The following is a 12,500-nucleotide window of genomic DNA, read 5'->3' as shown; positions in this document are numbered from 1 at the left end:
CCAATACAGATTTCCAATGCAGCGGATATATAATTGTTAAAGAGGACAACAAACGTAAAGGCAAGGCAAACATCTCAAGTCATATAGATTATTATCATTGGAAAGACTTAATTTTTTCCAATAATAATAATGTATATGACTTGATGTTTGCCTTGCCTTAACGTTTGTTGTCCTCTTTAACAATTATATATGTATATATATATATATATATATATATATATATATACACACATATATTGGTCCTTAGCCTTATGAAAGAGATAAGTAAGGATTGAGTTATCTGGCGCCTTGATACCGATGCTGGTGCCACATAAAGGCACTGGTGCCAGTGCTGCATAAAGAGCCCCCAGTATACTCTGTAAAGTGGTTGGTATTAGGAAGGGCATGCAGCTGTAGAAACCAAGCCAAAACAGACCATGGGTCCTGGTGTGGCCCCTGGCCTTACCAGTCAGACCATCCAACCCATGCCAGCATAGAAAACGGATGTCAAATGATGATGATGATGATATGATACACACACACACACACACATACACACACACACACAATCTAAAATAATAATTTAACAAATAAGATTAAAATATTGAAGTTCAATCTAATTTTACCGAACTGTTGTTGTATAACCCTAGCCCCCAAATCAGCCCAAATCAAAAGCATTCCAGCCTTGTTTTCCCTAGGACAACATTACCCAAGCATCTTTTTTTTTTTTTTTTTTGCCAAATCTGATAGGGGTGAGGTTCAAAGGAGAGATTAATCTCCCATTTCTATCAGGTCATGCAATTAAATAAAGGCTCTGTCATTGGCTCAGTTTTTATTCAGTCATATTTTACAGCATGTAAGACATTCTTACGAAAAAGGAAAATATATGGCTCCTTGTAACACCTTCTTTTGCTGGCCAGAAACAGAACAATGCTTCATTATACTTAGTAGGTCATCATATACAAAACAAGAAAATGTATATTCTTGAGATATTCATTTCATATTTATTTTCTTTACAAGGCTAAGTCTAAAAATAAGCACTCATTCACAATTCATTTTTTACTAGTTTTGGGGCCTTTTTTTTTTTTTCATTTTCTTAATAGCTTAGTCAGAGCCAGCACCCTAACTTTTTTATTTTTATTCTTTATTTTTTACTTTTATTTTTTTTTTAAAATAAAAAAATTTTTTTTGGTAGTGACTCAGAAAATGGTGGGGAGTGGGGGGGGGGGGGAGAAAGGAACTATGAATCTTGAGTTATCCTCAGACTGGAGTCTATGTTGAATGTTCGCACCACAATGAACTCTGCTAAAGGGACCAAAAGAGCCTGGTGGTAGAGTCAGGTGGTAGAGTCAGGTGGTAGTGCTGAACAGAACAATGAACTCTGCATACTCTCCTAAGAACTGATACACTTTAACTGACAAGTTTCCACACAATTCCAGCAAAGCAATTTTCTCTCCAAAGTGCTTGGCGTTGCCAACCAAGGTTACAATAGACAACACTTTCTAAAGGTGTTGTGCAGTGAGATTGAACCTAGAAGCATGTGATTTGAAAATGAACTTTTTAACAACACAGCCACACCTACACTGATGAATCTATAATCATCATCCTTATCTTTTACTATCCGTGTTCCATGCTAGCATGGGTGGGATGGTACCACAAGAGCCGGCCAGGCCAAAACCTGCACCAGACTCCCAATGAATTTATAGATTCATTATCTATTCCCCACTACCCCCAACTCTAACCCACTTTTACTCTTCCCATCATGCTCTAATGAAACTACACGCCCTGTCCTCCACTCCCCCCTCCTGATTCACTGCTTGGATTCTCTCTTAGGCTCACCTTCTCACACCTTTAGGGTTGGACCTGGCATCCCATCAGTACCATGTTTGTGACGATGAGGTAAAATTTCTTTGTTGGCAAAGTTTTATTGCCTTCATGATTATCAAACTCCTCAAAGTGACTCATCCTGGAGGAGTTGCAAAGGAGTGATGTGATGAGGAAGAGGATAACCAACTGAGGAGTCAGTTACCTGGTATTTTCACGGTCATTTAATAGTCATTCGTTCGGTACAACAGGTGCAAATGATTCACTGCTGTTAGCCTAGCAGGGGGGGGGGGGTAAGAACACAGGTAACACAGGTGTGTTTTATAAGCTTGTAATCAGATATTCAGAGCTTCCTTTTCCCTTTTATAATTTTTTGCTTGTTTCAGTCATTGCACTGTGGCCATGCTGGGGCGCTGCCTTGAAAAGTTTAGTCAAGCAAATCGATGCCGGTACTTATTTCATTGGTCTCTTTTAATAAACTGCTAAGTTGCAGGAGTATAAATAAATCTACAACAGTTGTTAAGCAGAGGGCGGGGGGGGGGGGGGAGACACAACGCACACACCATGTGACTTACAGGAAATAATACAAGCCAATAGTTTGTTCCTTTTATCTTGTATTTCAATATTTTGAACATAGAGTCCCTTCTTCAGGTAATTTTAGGAAAAAAGATGTAAACTTCAACCTACTAGATTCACTAACAAGGCATTGGTCAGCCTGGGGCTATGATAGAAGACACTTGCCCAAGGTATCATGCAGTGGGATTGAACCCAAAACGACATGGTTGAAAAGTGACCTTAACCACACACTTGTACCTGCACCTATAGGAGAAGGTTCAGAATTAGAATTGAAAATACTAGGTTGAGGAAAAAGTTTGTGCACCATGATAAAATAATGATTTTTTATGCAAGAATTTATTCAAAAACAACAACAACTATTCTTCAAAATAAGCGCCATCATTTTCCATGACCTTCTGCCAATGATCTGCAAGCTTTCGCATTTGAGGCCCATAAGCAAACGTGCTCTTGATAAAGAGGCTGTTTTTTCCAGCAAGTCAAGTAAAATATGTAAAGACTCCCGTGTTAGTTGATACACATATCTCCTAATTTCATTGAATATCAAAAATGATTGGAGAAGTAATAAAACGGATGCATAAGAAGTATTATCGGTCGAAGAAGGAAAGAGTTATTAGAGGCCAAGTAGATGGATAACCAGTGAAGTTGATAGGAAAAATGGTGACTGGTGGTTGTTATCGACGCCAAGATTAAATTCATACACATGAGAATGTAAGAAATCTCAACGGATTGAATTCTGGGAATCAAAAGAATCGGTTAGTCTTTGAAAGAAATGATGAAATGGAGATGATGAGAGCCTAGCTATGAAACTTAAGAAGAATGAGATGAGTTAAAATGATGGCAAAGTAGCAACATGAGAATGACATTTTCAAACAAGTTAGTCCAGACTGAATTAGCAGTGCTAAAGTCAATAGAATATATATATGTATATATATATATATATATATATATATATATATATATATGCATGTATGTATATATTCGTATATATGTATACATACACATACAAACACATATACATACACACAAATATATATATATATACACATACACATGTATATATATATATATATATATATATATATATATATATATGTATGTATATGTATATGTTAATATATGTATCTGTGTGTGTGTGTGTGTGTGTGTATATGCATGTGTGTGTATATGCATGTGTGTGTCCAACTCATGCCAGCATGGAAAACAGACATTAAATGATGATGGTGGTGGTGGTGATGATAGTAACTGAAGTCAGGAATGGTTGAAAAAAAACAGAAAGAAGCCATTTTCTCAGATTTCTCCAATCTACACAAGCATGGCACATGTGATAAGACTGACGTTTGTAATAAAACTAGTATACCAGTGTCGTCAAAACTAACGAGCTTCATTAATTAATGAGAATAAATACATCTGTTTGAATGACACTAAATATTAAATTCTTTTCTTACTTTTGAGAATATGCTGTAGCGGTTGTGTGTTAAGAAGCTTGCTTCAAAACCACATGGTTCCAGGTTCAGTCCCACTGCGTGGCACCTTGGGCAAGTGTCTTCTACTATAGCCTCAGGCCGACTAAAACCTTGTGAGTGGATTTGGTTGACGGAAACTGAAAGAAGCCCGTCATATATATGTGTATGTGTGTGTGTGTGTTTGTTCCCCACCATTGCTTGACCACCACTGTTGGTATGTTTACGTCCCATTAGTCCTGGTGTTGATTTGTTCGATTAAAGGCGGTGCTCCAGCATGGCCACAGCAAAATGAGTGAAACAAGTAAAAGAGTAATACACAATATATTACTGCTTTAACCCATTAGCACCCATGACCCTTTTTTTTTTTAGGACCAGAAGGTTAATCCACCATATTACTGCAACACCTGTATTTTTCTGAGATACCTTTAATTAGTCATCAAGACTGGAGTATCTTTCAAATACGGTAATAAAATTTTTTTTTATACATTTAGATAAAGTTGTATAAAAAAAGAGTTTTGGTAATAAAGTAAATAAAAAAAAATTGGGCACAAATGGGTTAAATCTAGAAGGGAAGTTTATGACTCCTATTATAACTAACTCACACTTCCGCTCTCTATCTGGTATTTGACAACCTCCTACTTCAACACTATGTCATATATGCGACTGCAAACAAACAGACAACCTAATTGTTATAATATCTATTTTCATTTTTTTTTTTTTTAATTTCTTTCTTACTTGTTTCAGTCATTAGATCGCTGTCATCCTGGGGCCACTACTTTGAAGAATTTTTAGTTAATGAATTAACTCCAGTACTTATTTTTTTTAACCCATATATCCCCATAAAAAAATCAAGTCTTAAAATTTCACTGTATTTAGATTAAACGTTATGGTAAGCTTTCACAATCTGGAAGAGAAGGACAGTATACAGCTGTTAGCTACGGGTGTCGATTACCTACTGAACATTTTGTATGCTCAGTTGGATGCTTCCCGGTGAGTTCATGTCCAAACAAGCAGGAGCAGGTTTTGCATTGCGAAAATGCAACCAGGAGTATATAAGGGTTACTCATATATAAAGCCTGGTACTGATTCTGTCAGTCTCTCTTGCCAAACCATCAGGTTATGACGAGGTAAACACATCAACACCGGTTGCCAAGCAGTGGTGGGGGATAAACACACACATAGATATATACATATATATACACACTCACACACACACGACAGGCTTCTTTCAGTTTCCGGTCGACCTGAGGCTAGAGTAGAAGACACTTGCCCAAGATGCTGTGCAGTGGGACTGAACCCAGGACCATCTTGTTGGGAAGCAAACTTCTTACCACACAGCCATCCTTTCTACTCTAGGCACAAGGCCTGAAATATTGGAGGAGGTGGGGCAGTCGATTAGATCGACCCCAGTACACAACTGGTACTTAATTTATTGACCCTGAAAGGATGAAAAGGCAGTCAACCTCAATGGAATTTGAACTCAGAATGTAAAGACAGATAGAATACGCCCAGTGTGCTAACATTTCTGCCAGCTCACCACCTTTTAAATCATATTAGTTATATAATGTTTATTGCATAGTCTGTTGTTGGTGTTATTCAACATTCAATCTGCTAGACATTTTGTCAACCATAACCTCTGTACAATAAAATATACGGCAAAATTTCATAACTTTTCTCTAATTTGAAAACACTATAGTCAGTCATGTATGAAGTTGCATTATTCCATGTTTGATTTTAACTGAAAGAAATGAATAAATAAAAAATTGGGGGGTGGAGTTTATACATAAGTAAGTAATGTACCAATCCAGCATTTTACTCTTTTGTGTCAACCAGTGACAGAAAGTTAATCGTTTAAAGAAAGTGGCAAACTGGCAGAATCATTAACTCACCATGCAAAGTGCTTGGCAGTATTTCGTTCGTCTTCACGCTCTGAATTGAAATTATGCCAAGGTCAACTTTGCCTTTCAGCCTTTTAGGTTCAATAAAATAAGTACCAGTTGGACACTGGTGGCGGTCGATGAAATTGGCTATGTATCCCCTTCTTTTGAAAAGTCTGACCTTGTGATAAAATACAAAACCAATATTTATTCACATTAAGGCGTTGAGCTGGCAGAATCGTTAGCACACCGGGCAAAATGCTTGGCGGTATTTTGTCTGTTTTCACATTCTGAGTCCAAATTCTATCGAGGTGGACTTTGCCTTTCATCCTTTCAGGGTCGGTAAAATATGTACCAGCTGAGTACTGGGGTCGATGTAATCGACTATACCCCTCCCCCAAATTTCAGGCCTTGTGCCCATAATAGAAAGAGGAATCTTCTGCAGATACTAGAGTTGCTGATGCTGCTGTTACCATAAAAGATGGCCTTTATATCAATTTTGGCATTCAAATTTTATTTAATTTGCTTTGCGGGAGCAACTATGTGTTTGTGTGTCTGTCGCTTGATAACTGATGTTGGTGTGTTTACATCCCCACAAAAGAGCCCGATAGAATAGGTGCTAGGCTTACAAAGAATAAGTCCTGGGGTCGATTTGCTTGACTGAAGGTGGTGCTCCAGTATGTGCTAAAAGAATAAAAGAATGCTGTCAAATGCCATAGCATACGATGTAATTGTATATTGAGAAGGCTTGAAAGATCACTGAAAGACAGTAATTTCCATTTATTTGTACTTTTTCCATCAAAGCCAGAATAAAAGTAGCTTTAAATGAGTAATGAAAATTTAATGTGAATCTTTTTATTTTCTTTCGGGGTTTTATTTTTGCATCTTTGAAGAAAAAAAATTCACGAAGTAAGCATGTAGGTGATGAAAGTTATAATCAGATATAACAGAGAATCCTTTATAAGATATCACAGAGTTATTTATAAATCATATTCAAATGAAACACTTGTAAGTAAAAAAGGTGTGGTTGCTCGGCAGACTAAATACTTCAAAATAGCAAAAGAAAACCTAAATTAGAGTACTGCTAACAAATAATAATAATAATAATAATAATAATAATAATAATGATAATAATAATAATGGAATGAATAAATAATGGAAAGGATTGCACCACTCAAAAGTATAATGTAAACCAACGAGATGTCTTGAGACAATTCAAGTGGTCAGCTCAAGCACTTCACTTAGGGTTGCTGTAGTAAATGTAGGGACGTGTAGCTATGGTGGTAGCGAAAGGAAAGCATTATATAAAATTCAGATAGTCTTCTATATGTGTGTGCAGATGTGTGTGAAGATTTGTACATGATCTCACATATAAAATTAATTACCTTCAAAATAATTATCACTCTTGACCTGATGACCTAAAGCTAGAGCGGTCGACCCAGTTTCTTATTTTGCAGCAATTCAACATGAAGTCAGCAAAAAATTAGCCCATGAACTTCAGCTAATGCTACTAACTGACATTGGACTGACTTCCTTTAGTATTTCGAGCTAAGGACAAGATGAAGCAGCAATTATGTTAATATACTTTTAATATTACCTCCGCTAAGTTTATTTGCATTAACGACCATCATTACAGCCTTTGCCAACAGCACATACAACCCCAATAAAACTCATTGAATTCACATTTCAGATAAACTCAACAAGACAAATATGTTTTTTCTCTGTAGCCAGAGTTTTGGGAGTTTTTTTTTTCAGTGAAAACTATTCACATACTAGCAATTTATTTTAATATATGTACAGCTTTCAGACACACACACACAAAAAAAAACAGGAAGAAAATAGCTCTTCAAGCAACAAATGACAAAACATTTTTACCTTTAAGCACTAGACAAGCACTGTTAGTGAAAATATCCAACAGAAATCAAAGCAACCGTTCAGACAGGAACAATTTGTCTTTATATCTGCTCAGCTATTGTTATTAGAGACAAGATCATCTTCAACATTCCAATATTATTATTCATATTTGTTGAAGCAAGTTATTCAACTAAGTTTAGAAAACATTTTTTTATTTATTTTATTTAAAATAAAAAGTTTTTTAAAAAAACCCACAAAACAGATCTGAAATGTATTTCTTTAAGACAACATCTCAAGACTAACGAAAGACCAGCACATTTCTCACGTCTAATATCCTTTCTTTTCCAACTAATCCTAGTTCTCTAAGTAGATCTACAATGCACCTGCACAAACCTGCCAGTTTGTTTCCTTAAGTATCTACACTCCTTGAAAGATTCCTTTTGATGCAGTTTCTTGCAAGTTCCACAGATTAGCATTAAGATAATCTGGGTAAAGTTCAGTTTGTGTAAAATACAACTTGCTTCAGTCATTTAGTTATTCAATCTACATAGGGTGCAGGCATGGCCATGTGGTTAAGAAACTCACTTTGCAACCATGTGGTTTTGAGTCCAGTTCCACAGTGTGACACTTTGGGCAAGTATTTTCTATAGCCCTGGGCTGACCAATGCCTTATGAGTGAATGTGGTAAATGGAAACTGTGTGGAAGCCTGTCATATGTACGTGTATATATATATATATATATATATATATTATATATAAATAAATATATTAAATTATATTAATGCAACATCTCCATTTTCTAAATTTTCTTTTGAATATTTATAAACCAAGACTTATATTTAGACCTATTATTTTATGAATATTATTATTATTATGAATATTATTATTCACAAAAAAAATAATAGGCAATGAGCCAGTAATTCATTGGATATTTTTATCCCTTAATGAGGCTATTTTAACCTCTAAATACGTGTGTGTGTGTGTGTGTGTGTGTGCGTGTGTGTCTGTGTGTGTGTGTGTGTGTGTGTGTGTGTGTGTGTGTGTGTGTGTGTGAAATGCTCAGCAGTATTTCTTCACGCTCTTTGCATTCTGAGACATTCTGAGTTCAAATCTCACCAGAGTCATCTTTATGTTTCATCCCTTCGGAGCTAATAAAGCACAGTGGCAGTCAAATACTAGCGAGGGTTGATGTTATCAAATTGTCCCCTTTCCTCAAAATTGCTGGCTGTGAATCTTCCAATGAACTGGTCGTTCAGGGCAATGTTAGGGTCTCAGTCACTTACACACCATGGAAAGGGGATAAGCTGGCCTTATGAGTCCTCTGGTTCAACAAGAAAAATAAGAAAATGCAAAAGCTGTGGTCCATTGGTTTATATTTCTAAGTTCAAATCTGTTTATGCTTGATATAGTGTTTTCTATTTTTATCCCATCCTATAAGTAAACAACACACAAAAATGTGTTCGAAATGTAGACTATATTTATTTCATGGGTCATTGCATGACATTTGTAACAAAGGACAGTCCCGGTTAACTGGGATTGTCTTACAAGTACACAAAATCTTAGGCTATACTAAAGTTCAATTGTTTCCTCTTGACCAGCCAAAGTCTGAATGTTGAACTAGAAATGCAATAGATGAATGACACCCAAGAAAGGACATTACCAGTTCAAACACCAGTCTGGGAAGTTCAAATACCAGTCTGGTATGTGATTATTACTCATTCATTGTCATCATTATCGTCATCACCACCACCATCTGTCTCATCATCACCATTTAACCCTTTCATTGCTGTATTTATTTTGAGATGCTCTGTGTTTCTTTCAATTACTTTAAATATAACAAAGAATTTAGTTTCTATCTGCCAAAATTCACTCACAAGGCATTGGAAACCTGAAGCTATAGTAGCCATGCAGAGGGACTGAACCCAGAACCATGTGGTTGCAAAGCAACCTTCTTAACCACTTAATCACACACCCATGACTGTGTCTATATTTATTAAGCATTTTTTCGATTTTCATTTAAGAAAAATGGAAATTAGAAAAATAAAAAACTTGAATGTGTCATTTTGACTCTTTAAATATGATTTTGCTTAGTAACTTGAGTATTTTTCTTGTAAATCCAGATAAGAAATATCTAATAATCATCAGGTGTTATCTGAAACACCTCATTATCATTCGATGGTTTTTGTATCATCTCATGGTGATTAGTCCAAAATTTACATCGTTAGATTTAGGTGAAAGTTCACCAATTTATTTAAACTTTTTTATAATTATAATGGCATTTCTCTTTTTGTGTTCTTTGTATCTCTTTCTTTTCAGAAACATGGACGTTGATTTATCCCTATATATATATATATATTTATTGTTGGCACTCCGTCGCTTACGACGTTGAGGGTTCCAGTTAATCCAATCAACGGAACAGCGTACTCATGAAATTAACGTGCAAGTGGCTGAGCACCCCACAGACACGTGTACCCTTAACATAATTCTCGGGGATATTCAGCGTGACAAGGCTGGCCCTTTGAAATACAGGTACAACAGAAACAGGAAGAAATAGTGAGAGAAAGTTGTGGTGAAAGAATACAACAGGGTTCACCACCATCCCCTACCGGAGCCTCGTGGAGCTTTAGGTGTTTTCGCTCAATAAACACTCAGTATGCCCAGTCTGGAAATCAAAACCGCGAGTCTGCTGCCCTAACCACTGGGCCATTGTGCCTCCACTATATATATATATATATATATATATATATATATATATATATATATCACAAAATATCAAACGTTATCATTGAGCTAGAAAATAGAAGACCAAAATTTTTAAGAAATGTGGTGGAAAAATAGCTCAGGATGGCAGGGACACTACTCCCTGAGGCCCCTTTCGGAGCCCCTCTACCTTAAATATATTAAAATTAATAAAAGTACATTAAAAAAATTTCCTTTTTTTCTTGTTTTTTTTTAAAAAAAGAATTAAAAGAAAAATATTAATACCTTGCAAAGACTGACAAAATTGCAGCAGTAATCGGGGAAAGAAAATTTAATTCGCCTTGTAATTACTCTGGGTATCACCTCCTGAAATATAACAAATATATGAAATATGTTTACTACTATGATAATAATAATGGTTTCTTAATGATAATAATAATAATAATGGTTTCTTAATTAACCCTTTAACATTCAAATTATTCTGTCAAATGTAATGCTTATTTATCCACATTGTTTTGAATTTATCATGCATTATTTCACAGCTTTGAGATCTGATGTGACTGTTTACTTTTACAGTGTGTGTGTGTGTGTGTGTGTAAGTATACACACACATACACACAACAGGCTTCTTTCAGTTTTCATGTACCAAATCCACTCAAATGGCTTTGATCAGCCAACATCTAAAGTAAAATACACTCACCCAAGGTACCATGTAGTGGGACTGAACCCAAAACCATGTGGTTGGTAAGCAAACTCCTTAACCTCACATCCACACCTGCACCTTTGACTATCCTAGATAATATGTAACATGTTCGTGTTACATGTTATCATCCAGATACCAGAATGTCATGACAACCCACCAGTGCAAAAAAAAAAAAAATAATAAATAACAAAAAGATGAACAAGACTGACTCTCTAAAATGATGTACAGGAAATTTTTTTTAACCCATCAGACCCACAACAAGGAAGTACTTTGCATGTCCTGGCAAGCAGCAGTTCGTGCTAACAAAGATAGAATTCTATAAACTCAAAGAACTATAATAAAAGCAAAAGATTACAAAAGGGTGGTGTCTTCCAAAGAAGTTACTGTTTTGTCCATATTGAAAACAAAGCAACCAGTTGTTCGATACAACAGTGTTCATGTTTCATATCTTATCTTTTTTCAATCTTCAACAACAGCCAGTGAAGTTTTTACTTGTTTGTTTATCAGAGCTGGGTTGAACTAGATAGGTTGGCACAATCTATTTATCTTCTTTTTGACTTTGTGCTATTTCAGAACTGTTTCTTCTATATGCATTTACGTCTTTAAGTGCTGTCATGTCATGGGTTTGATGATTCTGCAAATTTTAATATTTTTAGAAATTTAGTAAGTGATTGTCATTCCTGGAAGCATCCACAGTATTGGTCAAATAGAAGTTGAAGTCTAAAAAACTTACTGTTTTCCAACACTCACAAACACACACACACACGCTTATTACACATGCAAAGCACACACACCTACACATACATGCACTTACACTCACATGCGTGTAAACACACACATGCATGCACATACACACTCACACATAGATGTCACTATCCAACACAGTCTCATGCAGTCACAAGGCCTCCTTATCAACCAGACACATCCTTCAAGAACAGAGACCTTCTGAAATCTGTTTGGTATCATGCAATAGCAAAACAATTTAGACTCATCACCAGTAGCAAAGTGGAGGCACATGGCATAGTGGTTAGAGCAGCGGACTAGCAGTCGAGGGATCACGGGTTCGAATCTCAGACTGGCCGATGTGTGTTTATGAATGAAACACCTAAGTTCCACGTGGCTTTGGCAGAAGACGACGGCAAACCTCTGCTGACTCTTTCACCACAACTTCCTCTCACTCTTTCCTCCTGCATCTAGCAGCTCACCTGTGATGGACCAGCGTCCCATCCAGGTGGGGAACCTATATGCCAATGAAACAGGAAAACTGGTCCTTATGAGCCAGGCATGGCTTGAGAAGGAACAAACAACAACCAGTAGCAAAAATAATAGATGAAACACATCAAGAAAGTTTTCCTACATCTTTACTCATTATCCATCATAGTTAAAACCCATCTCACTCATCACTCACCACATTTTTTGCCTTCAGTCTCAACTGTCCTTTCATGCCAACACAACCCAAACAGTCAAATTTTCTCTTCACAGCCAGATAAAATTCAGCTTCAAACATTTGCTGATCTCAAATTT

The 12,500-nt window shown here is 36.2% G+C and overlaps 1 protein-coding gene across 11 annotated transcripts in view; it reads right to left on the bottom strand.

Moving 5' to 3' along the window:
* Positions 1 to 12,500, bottom strand: part of LOC106880892 (uncharacterized) — a 225,556-nt gene that overhangs the window by 173,769 nt on the left and 39,287 nt on the right. For all 11 annotated transcript variants that reach the window (XR_016243577.1, XR_016243576.1, XM_089359363.1 and 8 more), the window contains exon 2: positions 10,559 to 10,639. The gene's annotated coding sequence lies outside the window, so the exon portion shown is untranslated. The remainder of the gene's footprint in view (positions 1 to 10,558; positions 10,640 to 12,500) is intronic.

The sequence above is a fragment of the Octopus bimaculoides genome, chromosome 11 (genome assembly GCF_046866305.1).
Source record: "Octopus bimaculoides isolate indiv1 chromosome 11, ASM4686630v1, whole genome shotgun sequence".
Lineage (NCBI taxonomy): Eukaryota > Metazoa > Mollusca > Cephalopoda > Octopoda > Octopodidae > Octopus > Octopus bimaculoides.
Note: the sequence above shows the minus strand (reverse complement) of the source record. Positions and strands in the feature narration are given on the sequence as shown.